Genomic DNA, 17,529 nt, shown 5'->3' on the forward strand with positions numbered 1-17,529 from the left:
CGCCCCAATGCAATGAAAGGATGCGGGACAATTGTTGTTTTGCAGTTCCTGCAACTTTGGCTGGTGCATTGGTACCTTTTCACTGTGGCAAATTTTGTTACAGCCGAAAGGACACAACATCTGCTCCGCATGTTTCAAACCAAGTCAGCGATATCCGAGAAGCTCTGTTAGTAGCAATAATGTAAGATTTGACAGAAAACTTCACTGCACGGAAATTCTTGTACATAAACCCAGCCCTATGCCAGAAATGACTAAAAGCTTCTTTGCCCCATGCATATTATCTAATCCTTCCCCTGTGCCATGTGGGGATATAAATAAGCAAAAAGAAATACCAGACTTCGAGAGAATGGCTTGGCACGGCAGTCTACAATTTAGATAGATGGGTTAGGTATTAAGTATTATTATCATCGTCGTCGTCTCAGTCTTCATCACCCCTTGTGGGAGTTTGTTAATGTAACAGGGTGTTTCCCAAAACTAGACCTTTTTGTTTAAAATGGGCCATAAGCAATTACTATATTCACTGAGCAGAAAGATTAAACAAGCAAAACACTGGCTTGGTAGTTCTACTCCTTGTTAGCGGTAGGAATGTTCCCTACAATATGTGCTTCCCTCTAGTCTATATTTCTCTTATGTGTGTGAATATAAAGCAGTGTATCATACTTCTATGTCCTATGTATTGATTAGTCTCAATTACCTGCTACACTTTGCTTTTGTTTTGTTTACTTTAAAAAGTGAAATAGGGCCAAAAGCAAAACCAGTCTGAGACATTACTATTAAGGATATTAAAAACTAGACCTTTCTCCCCTTTCAATCAATAGCAAAACTCCCAGTGACATCAATAGGAGCAGAATTAGGCCCCAAGACTCTATAAGCTTAGACAAATACATATTATAATAATTGTGGGGAGCAAATAATAAGAAAGCTAAACTGTGCTGGAAAAAACTAACATTTTCCTTCCTTTTTGATCCACCTCTTCATAAGGGGAGAATGCAAGTTTGATGAGAAAAATACATAGTTTCTGATGAGAGACTGCCTTGCACTATGTGTCATGTGAGATTCACAGGATGTGAGGACGTGCCAGAATAGCACAAGTGCTAATTATGTGACTATATATGAAATGTAATCCATTGGCAGGACTCGAGGTTTAATTTTAATGATGCATAAACATCATGGCTGATTAGGACTTGCAGATTCATTATACAGTTCTGATTTTTAAAGGTATAATAGAGTGGGAGTAATGAAATTCTATAGACATTGTTTACCTGATTTTACTTAGTGAATGTACTTCAAATTAGCAACGCCTAATTCTGAATTCTTGTGCAGTTTCTGATGGTGAATGGGATGTGTCCTAAATATTTTTAGCTTGGAGGCATGTTACATCCTGGATCACTTCAGTGGTGGTTTTGTTTTGGCAAAGAACACAGGATCTGACCCCCTAACATAAGGACTGACTGATTAATTCAATATGGTGTAATTTTAATGTATTACTACTGTGGGATGTTTAACAGGTTATTTTGTTTTATATTTTTTGCTACCTAGATTTTGTTTTTATTTAACCAAGACATTTTTAACCTGAGCTTTTAACAACAAGTATATCAAAAAGGACATGGCAGAGTTTTGAGATTCTTATGATATATTATATTGTTACTATTTTATTAACTAATACTGGAAAGAAAGAAAGAAAGAAAGAAAGAAAGAAAGAAAGAAAGAAAGAAAGAAAGAAAGAAAGAAAGAAAGAAAGAAAGAAAGATGACTGTTATAGATGCTTTATCATAATATGTTGTACTGAATTCTGAAATCTGCTTGTACTTCTAGAAAGCATGTATTTCCTTCAACAGAAAGTAGTTAGGGCTCCTTTGTTATATTCTGTTTTTGCTCAATGTGTAACTGATTTACAGCCAGATTGATAGTACCTTATCATTTGACATGCATACACCACTTAATTGTATAGTCTGTTGATTATTTTTGTGATAATCACAAGCTTGTTTTCCAATAATTGGCTTGATCCTATTCCCAGTGAAGCCAGTATCAAAACTCCCATTGAGTGGAATGGGAGTAGGATCAGGCACAAGAAAGCTGTCACTCTCCAGATTCCAGTCAAATAAACCTAATGAGACAATTTCCCCCTTGACTCACACTCCTTTTCAAATTCATTGACATCCAGGGTAGAAGTCTGAGCAGAATACGATGCCATTTATTGGGTATGATCCTGGAGCCCTTACTCAGGTCAAAGTCACATTGAAATGAAGCAGGATCAGGCCCTTACAGATACTGGTTTTTAGACAGAATATAACATACATTGTAGATAGTAACAGAGATGTGACTACTTTCTCTGTGCAGTGCAGTTGATTGGGGTTGCCATTTTCTTCCTAGATTTAAATACTTCTTTGCAAATCTTTATGAAAAAAGTAGACATTTAAAAAACTCTGAAAAGTCAAAGGGACAGAATTAGAAGTCAGTTTTCAAAAACTAATTAGTTTTATTTGAGGTGTGTGAATTGCTAATCCTTGGTGACATTTGCTATGAACAGCCTGAAATTAGTTTCTGTAAACAAGTAAAACCACTTAATCAACAATTTACATTTTGTTCATGGTTTTTTTGCCTTGCCCTAAAGATACCTGAATAGTAAGTTTTACATTTAATGAATGGATTTTGGTATATAAATCTGAACATCTATAAGATATTCCTTCAGATATAGTGGGGTATTAATCAACAGTGAAATACTTTGCTGTCTTTGGATGTTAGAGAGAATAAAACCACCCAGGGTTGCTCATATGCATCTGTTACAGAATTTATTTTTTAAGTGCCTGGCAAAACTGGCATTACATCCACACACTGAAAAGGTCTGCACCACAGTTATTTGCTTTGTCAGTCATAAAGAGTTGTGATTATCACCTGCCCATTATGTGTGCACAATGGGCTGAATCAAGCAGTCTTTGTTTTTGCAAAGTTCCCATTTACTTTGGAATCGGGACCAGTTTGTATTAAGTTTAAAAGATAATCACAATACTTTTCCGTGGTCCTTATTTAATTTATTTCCTTTTTTCTCTCTCTGTTGACCACACACACATATTAAAGACTCGAATGTTTTAAATTAGTGATTCTGGGATTTTAAAATAACTAATAAGTTTTCCTCCTCTTCCCTTCTGGACACTTAAACCACTTACAGTTGTGTACATCTGAGTCTTTGTTAACCTCCTTTAAACACTGGCATTAATTCTGACCCTTTGCCACTGACTTTTACCAGTGGGTATGAACAGAGACATAAATAATAATGTCATCTGAGAATAAAAAAGAGACAGACAGAGAAGACATGAGAAAATATAATGGGGGAAATCAGCTGTGTTGTTCTTTGGTAAGTTTATAGGCAATTTACTACTATATTATATTGTACCAACAGCTAAAATATTAGTGAAATAATCAAATGAAGTGTAAAAATGGTGCTGGGGTTCCAAACATTTTGTAGAAAGACTAAGTTCAATTAAATTCAATTACAAATTGGCATTAAGAAGACCAAATAAAAACAGCTGAGTCATTCAATAACCCCTAGACATTTCCAAGTACTCAGGGCTCACTAAAGAGAAAAAACAATCATCTTTCAATATATACATACTGAAATCAGTCAGGCCATGTATGGCAATAGCACTTTAGCTACATCTATTCATTTAAACTCATTTAGATAAATGGAAAATAATATGCTTGGGGAAAATACTGTCAAGCACAAGCAGAAATTGGAAGAATGAGGTTCAGAAAGCAATGACACAGGCAAGGTTTGGGCTGACAGTGTGTAATCAGATGGACACCAGATCACACCCACAGGAAAAGATAAATAATATTCTGAGCTGTATATACGTTCTGAGATGTTTCTTGTATAAGGGAGACTTTCTAACTTAGGAATCTATGACTGGTCCTAATCAATGTCCCCTTTCAGAAAGGTACCTAAGCATGTGTGTAACTTTAAGCACGACAGCAGTCATGTCGTCAATTCAGAACATGCCTTTTTGTGTTTTTCCCCCCAAGAATATTCTAGGGAACAGGTTTACTGGCAGGGATGGGGAAACAGTAGGTTTGGAGTGGTTATGGAAAGTGAAATAGAATTAGTTTCCAATCTCAGTAGACAATATGGATAAAGGATGGGAGAGGAAACAGAAGCACAGAGAAATAACATGACTTGCCCCGTGTCACACAGCAGGTCAAAAGTAGGGCTGGGACAAGAACCTAGGTCTCTTGGTGCCAAGTCCAGCACCCTTTCTACTAGGCCACATTGCTTTTCATGTTCTGCAGTGAGGGTTGGAAATTCCAAACACATGGTACAGTCTGATACATTCAGAAGGACAAATGCACTTGTTGGAAACATTTTCATGAGCCCCGGCAATATGCCATCTTTGGCAGGAAGGATTTAGCAGCATCCAAAGAGGAAGTGAGCTCAAGCAGAGGCAGGGAAATTGTCCCAACCATCCCTTCAATTTTGTGGTGAAATTTTAATGGGAAGTTCCTAAGAGGACCCATTCCAGTACATCGGCACATAAGCTCTACTTCCATGACAGCTGAGAGAGCTAACAGTCTCTACTAAGCCAACGATACTGCTTTAAACTGGTTGCTCCTAGGCATCCATGAATGACACCGCATGCTCCTTTCCCCTTCTATCTAGTATCTCTCCTCTGTGGTCAGCCTTTGCTATTATTAGCCCATTGTGTGAGAACCAGAAGGTTAGATTCCAATCAGTGGCAGTGTCGTGTGCCCAGGAGGTCTTATTGGTCTGGCCTGAAGCTCTTTTTTCCTTACAAGTAAAAAATCCTGCCTCACAGGAATGATACAAGAATCACTGATGTACCAATGCCTTCATCCTGGAATGAAATGACTTTAAACACTGCTAACAAACGCCACTTGGAAGAAAAGCCTCGAGAATAATGATTCCATTACTGAAGGCCAGATTGTGTACATTTCACTCTGCCCCCACATCGGGCTATAGTGTGGAGCCACAAACCCCTCCTCATTACCACCAATCTGCACTCAGGAAAAGGACAAGGCATGGTTGAGCAGTAAACTGATTTACTCCTGAACATTTTCCACCTCACATATTCCATTTCATCAGTACTTCAGTGTCCTTGTGGAATAATAAAATAATAACAAAATAGTAATAATAATGATAATATAGTGCCAAAAGGCCTTAACCAAGATTAGGGCCTTACTGTAAAAACACATGGTAAGAGACAGTCTTGGTATAGAAGAGCTTACACTCTAAATAGACAGGTTAGGTGGGAAAGGCAGACAAGAATAAGGGACAACCAAAAAGTTAGGGGAGAGGAAGCAACTGGATTCATTTCCCTTGAGATGGGTGAGGTTTTAATTTCAGATTTCCACGTTAATGCTGTCCTAAACTTGCAGTGTAAATTAATCTGGGAACACTAGGTTTGTGTGTAAGATTGCAAGTTAAGTGTGGTGTAAAATGTGTTAAGTGTGGTTTGTCACTCATGTAACTAATAGTTTATTTAAAACAAGAGTTTTACAAAAAGTAGCCTTTGAATTATTCTATCCACCAACATCAACTCTGATACCAAGTGAATTTCCACACCAAGAGCCTCAGGTGCTTGAGATGAGTATGCCCGAGGGAAGGGCTGCTCCTTGGCTCTGCATTCTGCCTATTCTGTCACTTCCCTACAAACCCACAGAGCTGCAGTCATGTGATGTTAGCACACATGGGTTTCCCTGGGTTTCCAAGGGAGTTGATGAACATGCCAAGAAATTGCCACTCTCCACTTTCTCTGATACTGGAGCATTTCTGCCCACCTTTAATCCTATTTGTTCATCTCCATGCTGCAAAACAGTGTTTTGGGCCCTCAACAATTCAACTGCTTCTCTGAACCACTTTGGTCTGGAAATCTTGACAGCTTTTCCCATATGTTTTCATTAGAACCATTTCCAGCCTTGGACAAATCCAGGAATTGCAGAAATGGCAAATTAACCAAATGTTGGTTCAAATCCTGCCCACTTTACTCACGTGAGTAAAGACCATCAGGCCCCATTTGGACGGCAAGTGAGTATTTGTAATAGTGTTAGTAAGATCAGAATCAGTGCCATTGACTTCAGTGAGTAACTTGGCCTGAACTTACTATATTTTCTAACATCAAAAGAAGTAAGAAGGTTCCATTTAAGTTTTCAATGACATTTCAGTTCAATTCTTATTGAATTAGACGGGTTCACCCATCCTTAAATTCTGCTGCCTGCGCGCCTAGTTTCCAGGCAAACTCACATCTTATCTGAAGCTAAAATTAACTTGTAATAGTTATTATGCAGAGTATGAGAGTTCTTAATTTCGTTTTTTTAATGCGGGTATGTATACGTCTCCCCCCCTTCCAAGTGCTCGTGAACAATATGTTATTCCACAAGAGCTTTTATCCTAGTGAGCAGGAACTGAATGAACAAAAGAATGAATGAATTAATGAATGAATGAATGAATGTATTAAAAAACCTCCACCTGCTCTGCTCCAAAAATCTCTCACTCCACTATATAGAGGCTTGTTAGTTTTGGCTGGCTACAAAGTACCTCCCGGCTGCCCTTCTTTTTACACAATACAACAAATAGGAGGTGTTTTCAACTGAGGTTGATTACTGAAAATGAACACTTTGCAAGAAACCAAAAATTGCTAGTTAACCTCTTGCTGTGGCTAGTATGGGGTAATCCCCATTGTCACTGCCCAAGAGGTATTGATGGAGTGAGTAAATCAACAGCGGAAGAGAGAAAAGGTAGATTTCTCTAATGCCTTTCCAGAAATCTCATGCAGCTCTAAAGCACGTGCATACCCTAGGGATGGATCCTGCAAGCCTGTGCCCACATATGTAGTACTTACTCACATGAGAAGTCCCACTGACTTTGCAGGAGTAAGGATAACTCACATGAATGGGAGTGTTGCAGGATGAGGTCCCTAGAACCCAAAATATTGGTAAGCAATATTCATCTCTTCTCCCACAAACACCAGACACACACAGTGGCTATAAGAAAACAGAATCTGCTCTGCATTTTTTATCAAACAAGTGCAGCTATTACCAGATGTTTGTATCAGGGATGCCCTAAAGATGAAATCCAGGAAATTAGTGCTAGTTCTGTCTTCCTGGCAACATCTGATTGATTCGACTTGTACTGGAGACACACCTGTGGTACTGAAGTGAAGGAGTTTATGGCTAAAGGCTGCTGCCGATGATTAAACAGAAGAATTTGTTTATTCCCAGTAACCACAGCTTTCAACACCAATAAAAAAGCACTGTGTCCCACATGAAGGTGCTGAAATGCTAAGCTAGCACTCAGCTCCTTTTCTCTCTCTTGGTGGCATTTGAAAGTGTAAAGCTTTGAATACCAATTGCTTGAACTGGACATATGTGAATCTCTTCTAATCCTACTAATCCCGTCCCCAAGTGCTTCTTTGTATGGGAAGGCAACACACATAGATCTAAGTGAAAGTGGTCGTAATCCTGGAAATGTGGAAAAAGGTCCCAGTGTGAGAGTTGGGAGAGGGGAAAGCTCCCTAGCAGAGGGGACCTGCTGGAGAAACCATTGTCTTTGTGGGGGTGACTGAGGGTGGGGGGAGACATGAAGGAAAACTCTCACCTTTTCTGGGCTGCTGGGAGGAAAGCAAACCCACCCAGCAGGAAAGCTCCCTCGCCAACAGCCATCGCACACTTGAGCAAACCCACAGAACTGAGACAAAGTTTCCAAACGCTGGGAAATTCACCCACTGGCAGCTTTCAGCAGTGTGAACCCAGCAGGCTAGGCACTAATGTGCTGACTTCATTATTTCCCACTCTCGCCTTTCTGAATGGCCGATTTGTTTATGGAATTGTGGGCTATTCCTTCTTTTCTGTACACAGATATATGGAGAGAAACTGGGATCACAGCCCTAGTAAAAGGGTTAGACAGTGAGTGTAAAGGGGGCCTGAGTGTAAATGAGAATCAGGCCCCTTAAGCATTTAGTCTTTCCCAAACAACAACAAGCTATGTACTTAAAGTCAATTTGCAAAGGATCTGGTGCACTCACACAGCTCTGTGTGAATACTGAATTTTAAAACCTCTGCATTTAGTATCCTGATCACAGGCAGGTAATACAGTAGATACAGTTTACAGAAAAATTAAGATTTCATTTTTAGAGCTTTCAAAATAATTTTTAAAATGGAGCAATTGAAAACATAATTTGGCAGCCAAAACTTTAGTTTGTTGAATAACTCGCTAGATAAAACTATGTTAGGTGAGCAAATTGAAGCCTGTATATCCTCTATCAGTTGACTTTTTTATTACCTCATCAGACTTTGTGCTTTCATAAATAAGTGTCAGCCGAAATCGACCTGCTGTTTAGTGATAGAATAAAGCGTCCCCAATTCATTTCGGAGATTATCTGAACAGTTCTGGCATGTGAGCCCACTGAATGGAGCAAGAGCTCTGGGTGACAGGAGGGTGAGGAGGAAGCAGAGAGCCCTGACTTTGCACTGAGCAGAACAATCTGATTTTCAACAGCAATAAATAAGGAACTAGGCAAAAGTCCCAGCATGCTGAAGTGATTTTCATGCAGGCAGAACAGTTCATGTGACAAGCTGTTTTAAAAGTGGGCTGCAAGATTGGCAGGTTTTTTACCATCAAAAATGAAACAAAACGGTCTGAGATTAAAAATCAAGCTGGGCTTGGTTATTATAGGTCTGAGTGAATTCAGTGGCATTGCTTGTGTGAGTAAGTACTATTCATGCAAGTAAAGTGTTCCTAGCCTAAGGGCAAACTTCTGGACCTTGCACACAGCTTGTTTGCTCAGGTTGTGTGCAAGAGTTTTGCAAGGGGGTCTAGAAGGAATCCTCCCTATCCCACTTGTTAGTGTGGCTTCAGGAGACTGCACAGTGGCTTCACTACACCACCTCTGCAGGAGTGTTTGGCAATAGACCAGCTTTTGCAGGCTGAATGAAGGAAGGCCCAGCAGAGCACAGCTGTTCAGCACAAAGGAAATCTTCAGCACTGTGCGAGTTGCCCACATCCTGCCCAACACCACCAACCACCCACACACCCTAAGCTGGAATCACACTGGTTCCAGTACTAGGGTATTCAGAGTCTTCCTCATCCAGAGAGACATGGGGTAAGAATTTGCCTGTCAATTATCTCTGACTTTTAAAAAACAAACAGATCTGAAAGATGAATTGAAAAGATTTTGACCTACTAGGACCTGAATTCAAAATTCTCTTTTACGCTTGTGTGCCCACAAGGGCTGGGGGGAGATACCAATGGAAGGAGGACACTCAGGCCTAAGAATAGTAAGCTATGCTTTATTGAAGGAAGGAAGGAAGAACTTATGCTCCAATCTGCCTGGGGAGCCCCTAGGATGCGCGGAGGGGCTGCAGGGGACTCTGGCCGTTCGGCACAGCTGACCAGGAGGGACTCCGCCCGGGGGGGAGCCCTCTGCAGCGCTATATTCTCCGCACTTATCTCGGGGTGACATGGGGTCACAGCTGGTTACATTCTTATATGTATGATTTATGCTTATTACATAAACCGACTTGTTTACAGGCAAAAATATGATGAGCTATGCTACAATATCTTTTGGCAGGGTCTGTCGGACAAAGTTCATTGAAACTGCCTGCATCCTCCGCTTACATCTAGTCACGTACTCAGTCCACCACTTAGCTCCTCACCAATCTTCCGCAACCTTGCCCCTACACTCCACCCCTTGGTGGACTGAGGTGTATTAGTTACTGCCACCAGCGCACACTGGTTTGGGGGTTGTTAGTCGGGCCAGGAGGGCGGAGGAGCAATTCACGCAGCATTGAAGAATGACAAACACACATACAAAGCCCAGTAGTCTAATCAATAGCAGGAGCCCGATGCGTCTCCCCCAGGTGCCGAGATCCAGAAGCCAGGAGGTTAGCCACCGCCAAGGGTCATCCCATACAGAAGCCCATGTCATGTAACACCTTCAAGTGGTCCATCATATTATGAACATCAGTCTCAATGCGCTTATCCTGATTTGAGTAAAAACAACAACTTTCATTAATCAAGGCACAAATGCTGCCTTGAGCGGCTAATAAATGGTCCAACGCCATACGATTATGTAATACAACTTGCAACAAAGAAGCTACTTCTAATTGCAGGGCTTGGATTGCATCTATGGTATCATTCTCTATAACCTCTAACGTGGCTGAGTTATTTACAATAGCCCACTCCAGTTTGGCCACCCCTAGCCAGGGGAGGAAAGCACGGACAATCTGATGGAAGCCCGTGGGTCTCTACACAGTGGGGTTTGGGCTCCGTCGTGGCCGTGCCACCAATATGTAATTATGCACTGCATGAGCGTGCATGGTTTGCATTCCATACGTATAGGGGAGGAGCCGTCCCAATGTGCACCGTCCACACCATTGGTTGGGTAAGGTTTTATTCGCCCAACGGCCGCATAGCCAGTACAGCCCGGCAATCCTGCCGTGGGGAGCCATGTGCTATCTGAGGCATTGCGACACCAACTATCAGAGCTTTGGTTACACTGAGACCAGTAATGTGCATGCGGGGTTTGCCCGCACTTGATTGTGCTGTGGGGCATTCTCCATACGGGGGCACTGGCGTTGTAGGAATACAGAAAACCACTGGTATGTAGTCCCCGCTCGCCCCAACACCACCACCGATGGCAGAGGGTGGTGCCATTGGTATAAGTCAAATTGGTTTCGGAGGAACCAGAGCAATTGTCACTCGCGACCCACGCCTCTCCGGCCATCCACTCACTGTGCATTTCCGGTGAGCCAGCAGTAACGTTAAATTGCCCGGAGTCCTGCCTGGTCAGCTGTCCCAAATGGCCAGAGTCCCCTGCAGGCCCTCCGTGCATCCTAGGGGTTCCCCGCACAGATTGGAGCATAAGTTCTTCCTTCCTTCCTTCCTTCCTTCCTTCCTTCCTTCCTTCAATAAAGCGTAGTTTACTATTCTTAGGCCTGAGTGTCCTCCTTTCTCTGGTATCTTCCGTCCCCCTCCCCCCCCCCGCGGGCACAACCTGCAAAAGCTGACCGCACTGTTACCCTAACAAGGCAGAAAGCAGTATCTCGTTTTGCTACCTATGTCTTAATGATGTCAATTCTTGCAGTGGAAAGGCAGAGCTCTGAACTCAGATCTTGGGAGCTAAGTGATTGGGGAAATGATTTTCAAATAGTTTGCTTTCAAATACTTTTATTTGTGATTCAAACCTGTATAATTATTCCACAACTGGGAATCTTCAACAGCCCCTTGCTTGCTTGTTTTGTTTAAAAGCATTTTAGTTCACATTAATGGGCTAAGAGAAACTGGGATGATTAAAGGGCAACTATCCCTGGTGGTGTGCCATTTTTGTATGCAATGTATATGCTGCATGCCCCAGGACTGGCTGTGCCTGTGGGAGAATTCTGTCATTTTGCATACAACTGTAGAACTGCATGCTTGACTAACAATATCATGGCATGTCATTGGCGGGAAGATTATTCCATTATTTAATGTGCAATATGTGACTATGTAAGTGTTCAGTGTTATGAGTCCATGTTTCTTGTACTGCGCCTTTCAATGTGAGGAGTCTCTCCGCTTACCTCCTATGGGGGATAGCGCTATGAGGGTATTCAAAATGGAGGCCCTTACAAAGTGAGTGGCACACACTGTGCTCTCTCTCATGGAGACTTTCTTTCTTTCTTTCTTTCTTTCTTTCTTTCTTTCTTTCTTTCTATTAATCTAAAAGGTAATCTAAAAGGTTTTGCTCTTGTGTGGAAAAAATAACATGGCTTAAGGATGCTAAGCCTGACCCAATGACTTCAATGGCAGTGGGACTAGGTACACTGCAGAGGCTACGGTAATCTGGATTTCTAAATGCTTAAATGCTTAATTTCTAAACAAGTTTGTGATGCACTTATTAGCATGTGTAGCAAAGAAGATGAGACCTACGTATTGCTTTCCTTGCTTGTCTATAACCAGTTTAGTTAAGACTCAATTTAAGCGGGCCAAATTCATCCCTGGTGTAATTCCAAATCAATGGTATTATATTAGGGCTGTACGAGCAAGTAGCTTCACTCATGTAAATCAGGGTAGCTTCACTAGCTTCAGTGGATTCACACCAGCTGACAATCTAATCCCAAGTCCTCTCTGTTCAAAATACAGAGCAATGAAAAATAATTCTAAGTTTCAGCTGAGATCGGTGAACAATTCATACCTTTAAACCAATTTAGTTTCAAATTATTGCAAATACAATAAAGCAATTTAGCACCTTCCATCCTATGGGCCAACTTCACCCCCAATGTATCACCATTGAAGTCAGTGGCATCACACCAGCAGTGAACCTGAGCCTGTATGTTTTCCATTGGAACTGTATTCTTCATTGACATATTTAACACATCCTTTTTATGGCATCAAAGGAAAACAATTGTAAAACCGCTATTTTCCCCTAATTCAATGGCTCCCATGCCAAAGGCCTTCAAGAGCTAAAAGTACTCCTAGAGTTAAATGCAAGTTTCATTGGCTTTCTCCTTCAGTAAATCCTTCATTATCCATTTCTCCCTCAATGAGGTGAGCTTTGTCTTCAGTCAAGTGCTCCTACTTAAATCCAGGGGTTGAAGGATCCAGGCAAAGTACATGCTGAAGCAAGGACATTTGGGTTGTTAATCTTGTTTATGATACTATAACTTTTTACTTATACAGTACCTTTAATTAGAGGCTGTCATGACCAATGGGTCTTGAACCTATGTCTGCAGGAGCAGCCACATGCCGACCCTCCATCTGGCAGCCTGCTGATATTTGCTTACCTGGGAGCCAGGCAGTCCAGCCTCAGTTTGAGGCTCTGCCCCTGCAGGCCTATTGGCAGAGTCCAGGACCAGCTGTGGCTTGCTGGCCCTACTTAAGCCTGCAGCAGGAACAGGAAGCTTCCTGAACAACTGAGCACCACCTTGTTCTGGACAGTGTGCCACTGCCTCCTACTCCCCCCATCCCCTGGCTGGATTTCCTGGCAACCTGACCCATTGTGACTCCTGGCATCTGATTTGTGGATCTGACCTCCAGTTTCTCTCCTGCTTCTGCCCTCCTGGTATCCTGACCCAGCTGACTTGGGTCTTGTGACCATGGACTCTGGCTCTGTGACTAAGAGGGCTGGCAGCCCAGGACCTGGCTATAATAGTAGCTTTCAAAGAGCTTTCCAGCATTACATCTCACAACACCCCTTTGATACAGAGAAGTATTGGAATATCTATTTCACAGATGGAGAAGTTAGGGTGTACAAAGATTAAGTGACTTGCCCCAAAAGCACATGGCAATTCACTAGCAGTGAACCAAATCTCCCTCCCCATTCTGGAGTCTAATTTACACTGATTCCTGGGCTGTTATAGCAGATGGGCCATTGCTGGGATGTAGGAACATCTGCCCTTCTTCCAGAAGCTAGGAGGCATGCACGACCCACTATGGCAGTTCTAGGCCAAGGATTCCCTATGGTAAGGGAATCCTCCAATGGCTGATTATGCTAACTTTAGGGTTGCATTGTGCTGCTGGGGCAGTGCAAGGCAGTTCTGACACTGGAGAATTGGGCCCTACCATCTTTTGTATGTGAATAATATCAGTTGTGTCTGCGTTGTGGAGAGATTAGAGCTGGGAAGGATCTGCACTAGAATCAGAGGGGTATAGTCTTGTCTCCATGAAGGGAGAATGAGCCATGTATTGCCTATTGTTACTAATCTGAGTGACAGGGCTACAGACACCCCATTATTCATTCCTTGGGTAGAAAATGTATCCCATTGCTCCATTTCAAGTAGCCTTTCAATAATGCTAAGGTTTCCTTGCATTAGTACAATATAAATATGATAGCATTACTTTTTAAATGTCTCGCTGTTTCAAATGCTGTTTAATTAGGCACACTGCCACCCTGGAAAAATCTAAGAAACAGGAAACCGATATTGATTCTTTATCACTCTAATTGTCTATTTTGATGTGTTAAAACTGAAACAATCTTCCAGCTGCAATGTCTAATGAACTCCAAGATCAAACAAGATCTTGCTAATTACTAAGTTAATGAGTACAAGTTCACAGGCAGAGTTAAGTTAGTAATTACATGTTTCAAAGCATCTTGAAGCTAAATAAGATTTTGATTTGTGGCTATAATGGTATATATTTTGCATTTCTTCCATCTGAACACGGTATAGAAGGGCCCCCATGTATAGTATATGCTGCTAATAATGTGGAAAGGGGGCACAAGGAAGACTTCAATAAACTAAAACTTGTTGTTTATAAATCCTTCCCCTAAAAACTGAAATCTCACTTACATTTCTGCTATCACATGTAATTTGTCTGTACATAAATAATTTCAATATTTGCAGTGTGCATGTGCGGGGGCTATTCTGAATTTAAATTCCAGAGCATGTGTCTCAACCCAAACAGCCAAGGAAAGGTTATCAGAATTTTAAATGTACATATTAATGACTACATTTTCAAAACCTTTCCCCACTAGACCAGGTCTCTGTGACTGTAGTAGCAGGATGCAAGTCATGTATGTTCCTTTGGGGCACAAATGTGGCCCACAAATTTGTACTTAAAGAGAGGTGTGTTCTCAGTAAAGCCAGGAGACCTTATATTTAACAATTAAACTATTTTATGAAAACCAAGTAGAACTCAATAATCAGTCTCCTGTGCACTGATCTACCTGCAGTCCTGAGCATCACCTTTCAAGATGGAGGAGACCTTTGGTCTCTGTAGTCACACCTCACTTCCTAACTTAACAATAGCAGCTGCTCCATGCGTGAGGGGTCCATGGAAACTCTGACCAAGAAAAAACACTTACAATCGTTTCTCAGAGGAGCACACCTGGGTGCAATGGTAACTGGAATGCAAATATTCTGCATCAGAAAATGCTCCCAACAAGCATCTATACCAGGCGAGCAGCCCACACCAGCTGCACTGCTCATTAGATCAGCCATGTTACACAGAGAAACCACACACTGGCTTGGCAGCTCTTTGTGGCTGTATTTGCAGAGCAACCATGTTCTTCCAGCAAATGTTCTGGCCAGCCTTAGGCCCAGAAATGGAGGGCAAGGGAAGATGAAATGATCTACAAGCACTCTGGATAGCATAGGGCCCAACTATATCTCCAGAATAGGATTTCCAGGTGGCAAGTTAGTATATACAGGGGTCGCTTCTCATAGTTCAGGTATCTGTCATTTTATAATTGTACAATGTGAGTTCATTCCATCTCTTCTTTAGTATTTCTCTTGCAGGTATCTCGGAGTTGTTTCTATTGTCAAAGGAATGGGTGACTGTCAGACTTGAGGTACTGAAGTACCGTTTTTCCTTCTGTTCCTATTGTGTCTCTTTTCCACTGGTTTTAGCTTACATTTCATAACTTGTTTTTCTCCTCTCCCCCACCACCGAATTGAAGGTGAACAAGAAAACCCCTCTGTTTGTGTGTTGAAACGTTTTCCAGTATAGAAATTTATTTTTCAGTTTCTCTATCTTTTGTATTTCTCCAGAGATAGCTGACACCAATCCAGTGAAAGCTGGTGTGAGCCCACAGCCCTGTGGGGATCAATGGGCCATTAGTTGAGCCAAAATTAAAGACATATGTAAATACATATATGAATCCCGAGGCCTGGCCTACACTAGGAAATTAGGTTGGTATAACTACATTGCTCAGGGGTGTGAAACATCCACACCCCTGAGTGACATAGTTAACCCAACGTACCCCCCGGTGTTGACAGTGCTAGGTTAATGGGAGAATTCTCCCATTGACTGAGCTACGGCCTTTGGTGGAGATGGATTACCTGGGCCTCTGGGAGAACCCTTCCCATTAGCGTCTTCCCTGAAGTGCTATAGCAGCACAACTCCAGCTGCACTGCCGCAGCCTTTTAAGTGTACACAAGCCCAAGAGGTCTCACAATTTGGGCCATCTACAGTAGAAGGCATGATTTTTTGGTAAACCCACACTGGCTGACAGTCCAGGGATGTTCAGCTCTTTCGGCTGGGTTTTTTTTACTTTAGATTTGGGAGTCCATTTCAATAAGATCAACACGAAAATCAGAGGATTTGAACATCTGTGAACTTCTAGGCACTAAATCCTGCAGGGCCCCAGCCAAAATTCATCTGTGCCTGAGTTAGCTTTTTATTTAGCTAAACCTTGAAGCGAGTTACTTTAACCAGGGGACTCTCCTCCCCTTAGTAAATGCTTTACAGCCACCCTGTTGCCTTCTCATCAGAATAGTGATTTTTGAGAATTCCTTTTTTGTCCCCAAACCACCAGCAGAGATGCCCACCTTATAACTCTTAGCCCAGTGGTTAGTGCACTTGTTTGGGTTCAATTTCTTCTGCTCCCTTCCGGAGGGGAAGAAAAGATTTAAACAGGGGTCTTCAGTGGCTCAAGAGAGTTCCCTAACCAATAAGCTACAGGATATTCTGATGAGAGACTCCTCAGCCTCTCCTGCTGAAGCTATTTCACTGTGGATCCATAATGGAGTCATTGGAGCAGGGGGTCTGGAGCAGCAGGTTCTGTTTAACCAATGACTTGTGGCCTGAGGCAGGAAACAGACTCAGCTGTAGCCTCCTTGCAGCCCAGGCTTAGGAATCTATAGCTAAGGGGGTGTGGGATAACATGCACCTCTCTTCTTGGCATCTCCCGCTGGCTAGCTCTAGCAATCCCTACCTAGGATGCTAGCTTTTGTGAATCTGATTATTTGTAGAGGGACCCAGACGCTGCTTTGCGGACCTGTGCTGTTCCTGTGATTTACTAGGCATCCTGACACTCAGCATTACAACGCCTGAGTCCCTTTGTGGATCCCTCTCCTAATCATTATGGGTTAGCGTCACCCAAGGACATAAGTGCCTAACTGCCACTTCAGGTACTTAAGTCCAACAGTTAGGTGCCACTGAGATCATCAGAACCCCTACTCAGCTGCTGCCTAACTCTGTAGGCACCTATGTTCCCATAGCACCTAAATTTCTGCCAGTAAAGTGCCCAAAAATCTACCTGTGATCATGTACACACCTAGATGCCTCAGTCTAGGTGCCCAAGTGCCTATCTCCTGCCTTAAACCCCACTGGACCAGAGAAAAAGAGTGAGAATGGCTCATTACGGCACTCCCCTGGGATGTGGGAGACCCAGGGTCCAGTCCCCCTGCTCCGATACATATTTAATTGTTTATACAGGGTGGAACAGTTCCAACAGGAGAGGCTGAGAGAACTCCCACCCAGAATAGCCCATAGCCCAACTGGTAGGGCACTCTCCTGAGAGTGGGAGCCATGTTCAAATCGCTTCTCCATGTCAGGCAGAAGGGGAATTTGCACCTGGGTCTCCCACATCCTGGGTGAATGCTCCAACCACTGGGCTAAAGGGGGTTGGCAGCAGCACCACCACCTCCTCTTGAAGTTTTGGGGGAGAAAGTGCTTAGGTGACTCACTCCAGGAGAGGGTTGTGAAACCCAAGCACAGATAGGTGCCTAAGTCCTTTTGTAAGGTGGGACTTAGGCCACACACCTCTCCTTGGCATTTCCTATTGGCTAGCTTAGGTGCTTCTTGCTCAGCTTGCTGGCTTTTGT

This window comes from Natator depressus, chromosome 3 (assembly GCF_965152275.1).
Source record: "Natator depressus isolate rNatDep1 chromosome 3, rNatDep2.hap1, whole genome shotgun sequence".
Lineage (NCBI taxonomy): Eukaryota > Metazoa > Chordata > Testudines > Cheloniidae > Natator > Natator depressus.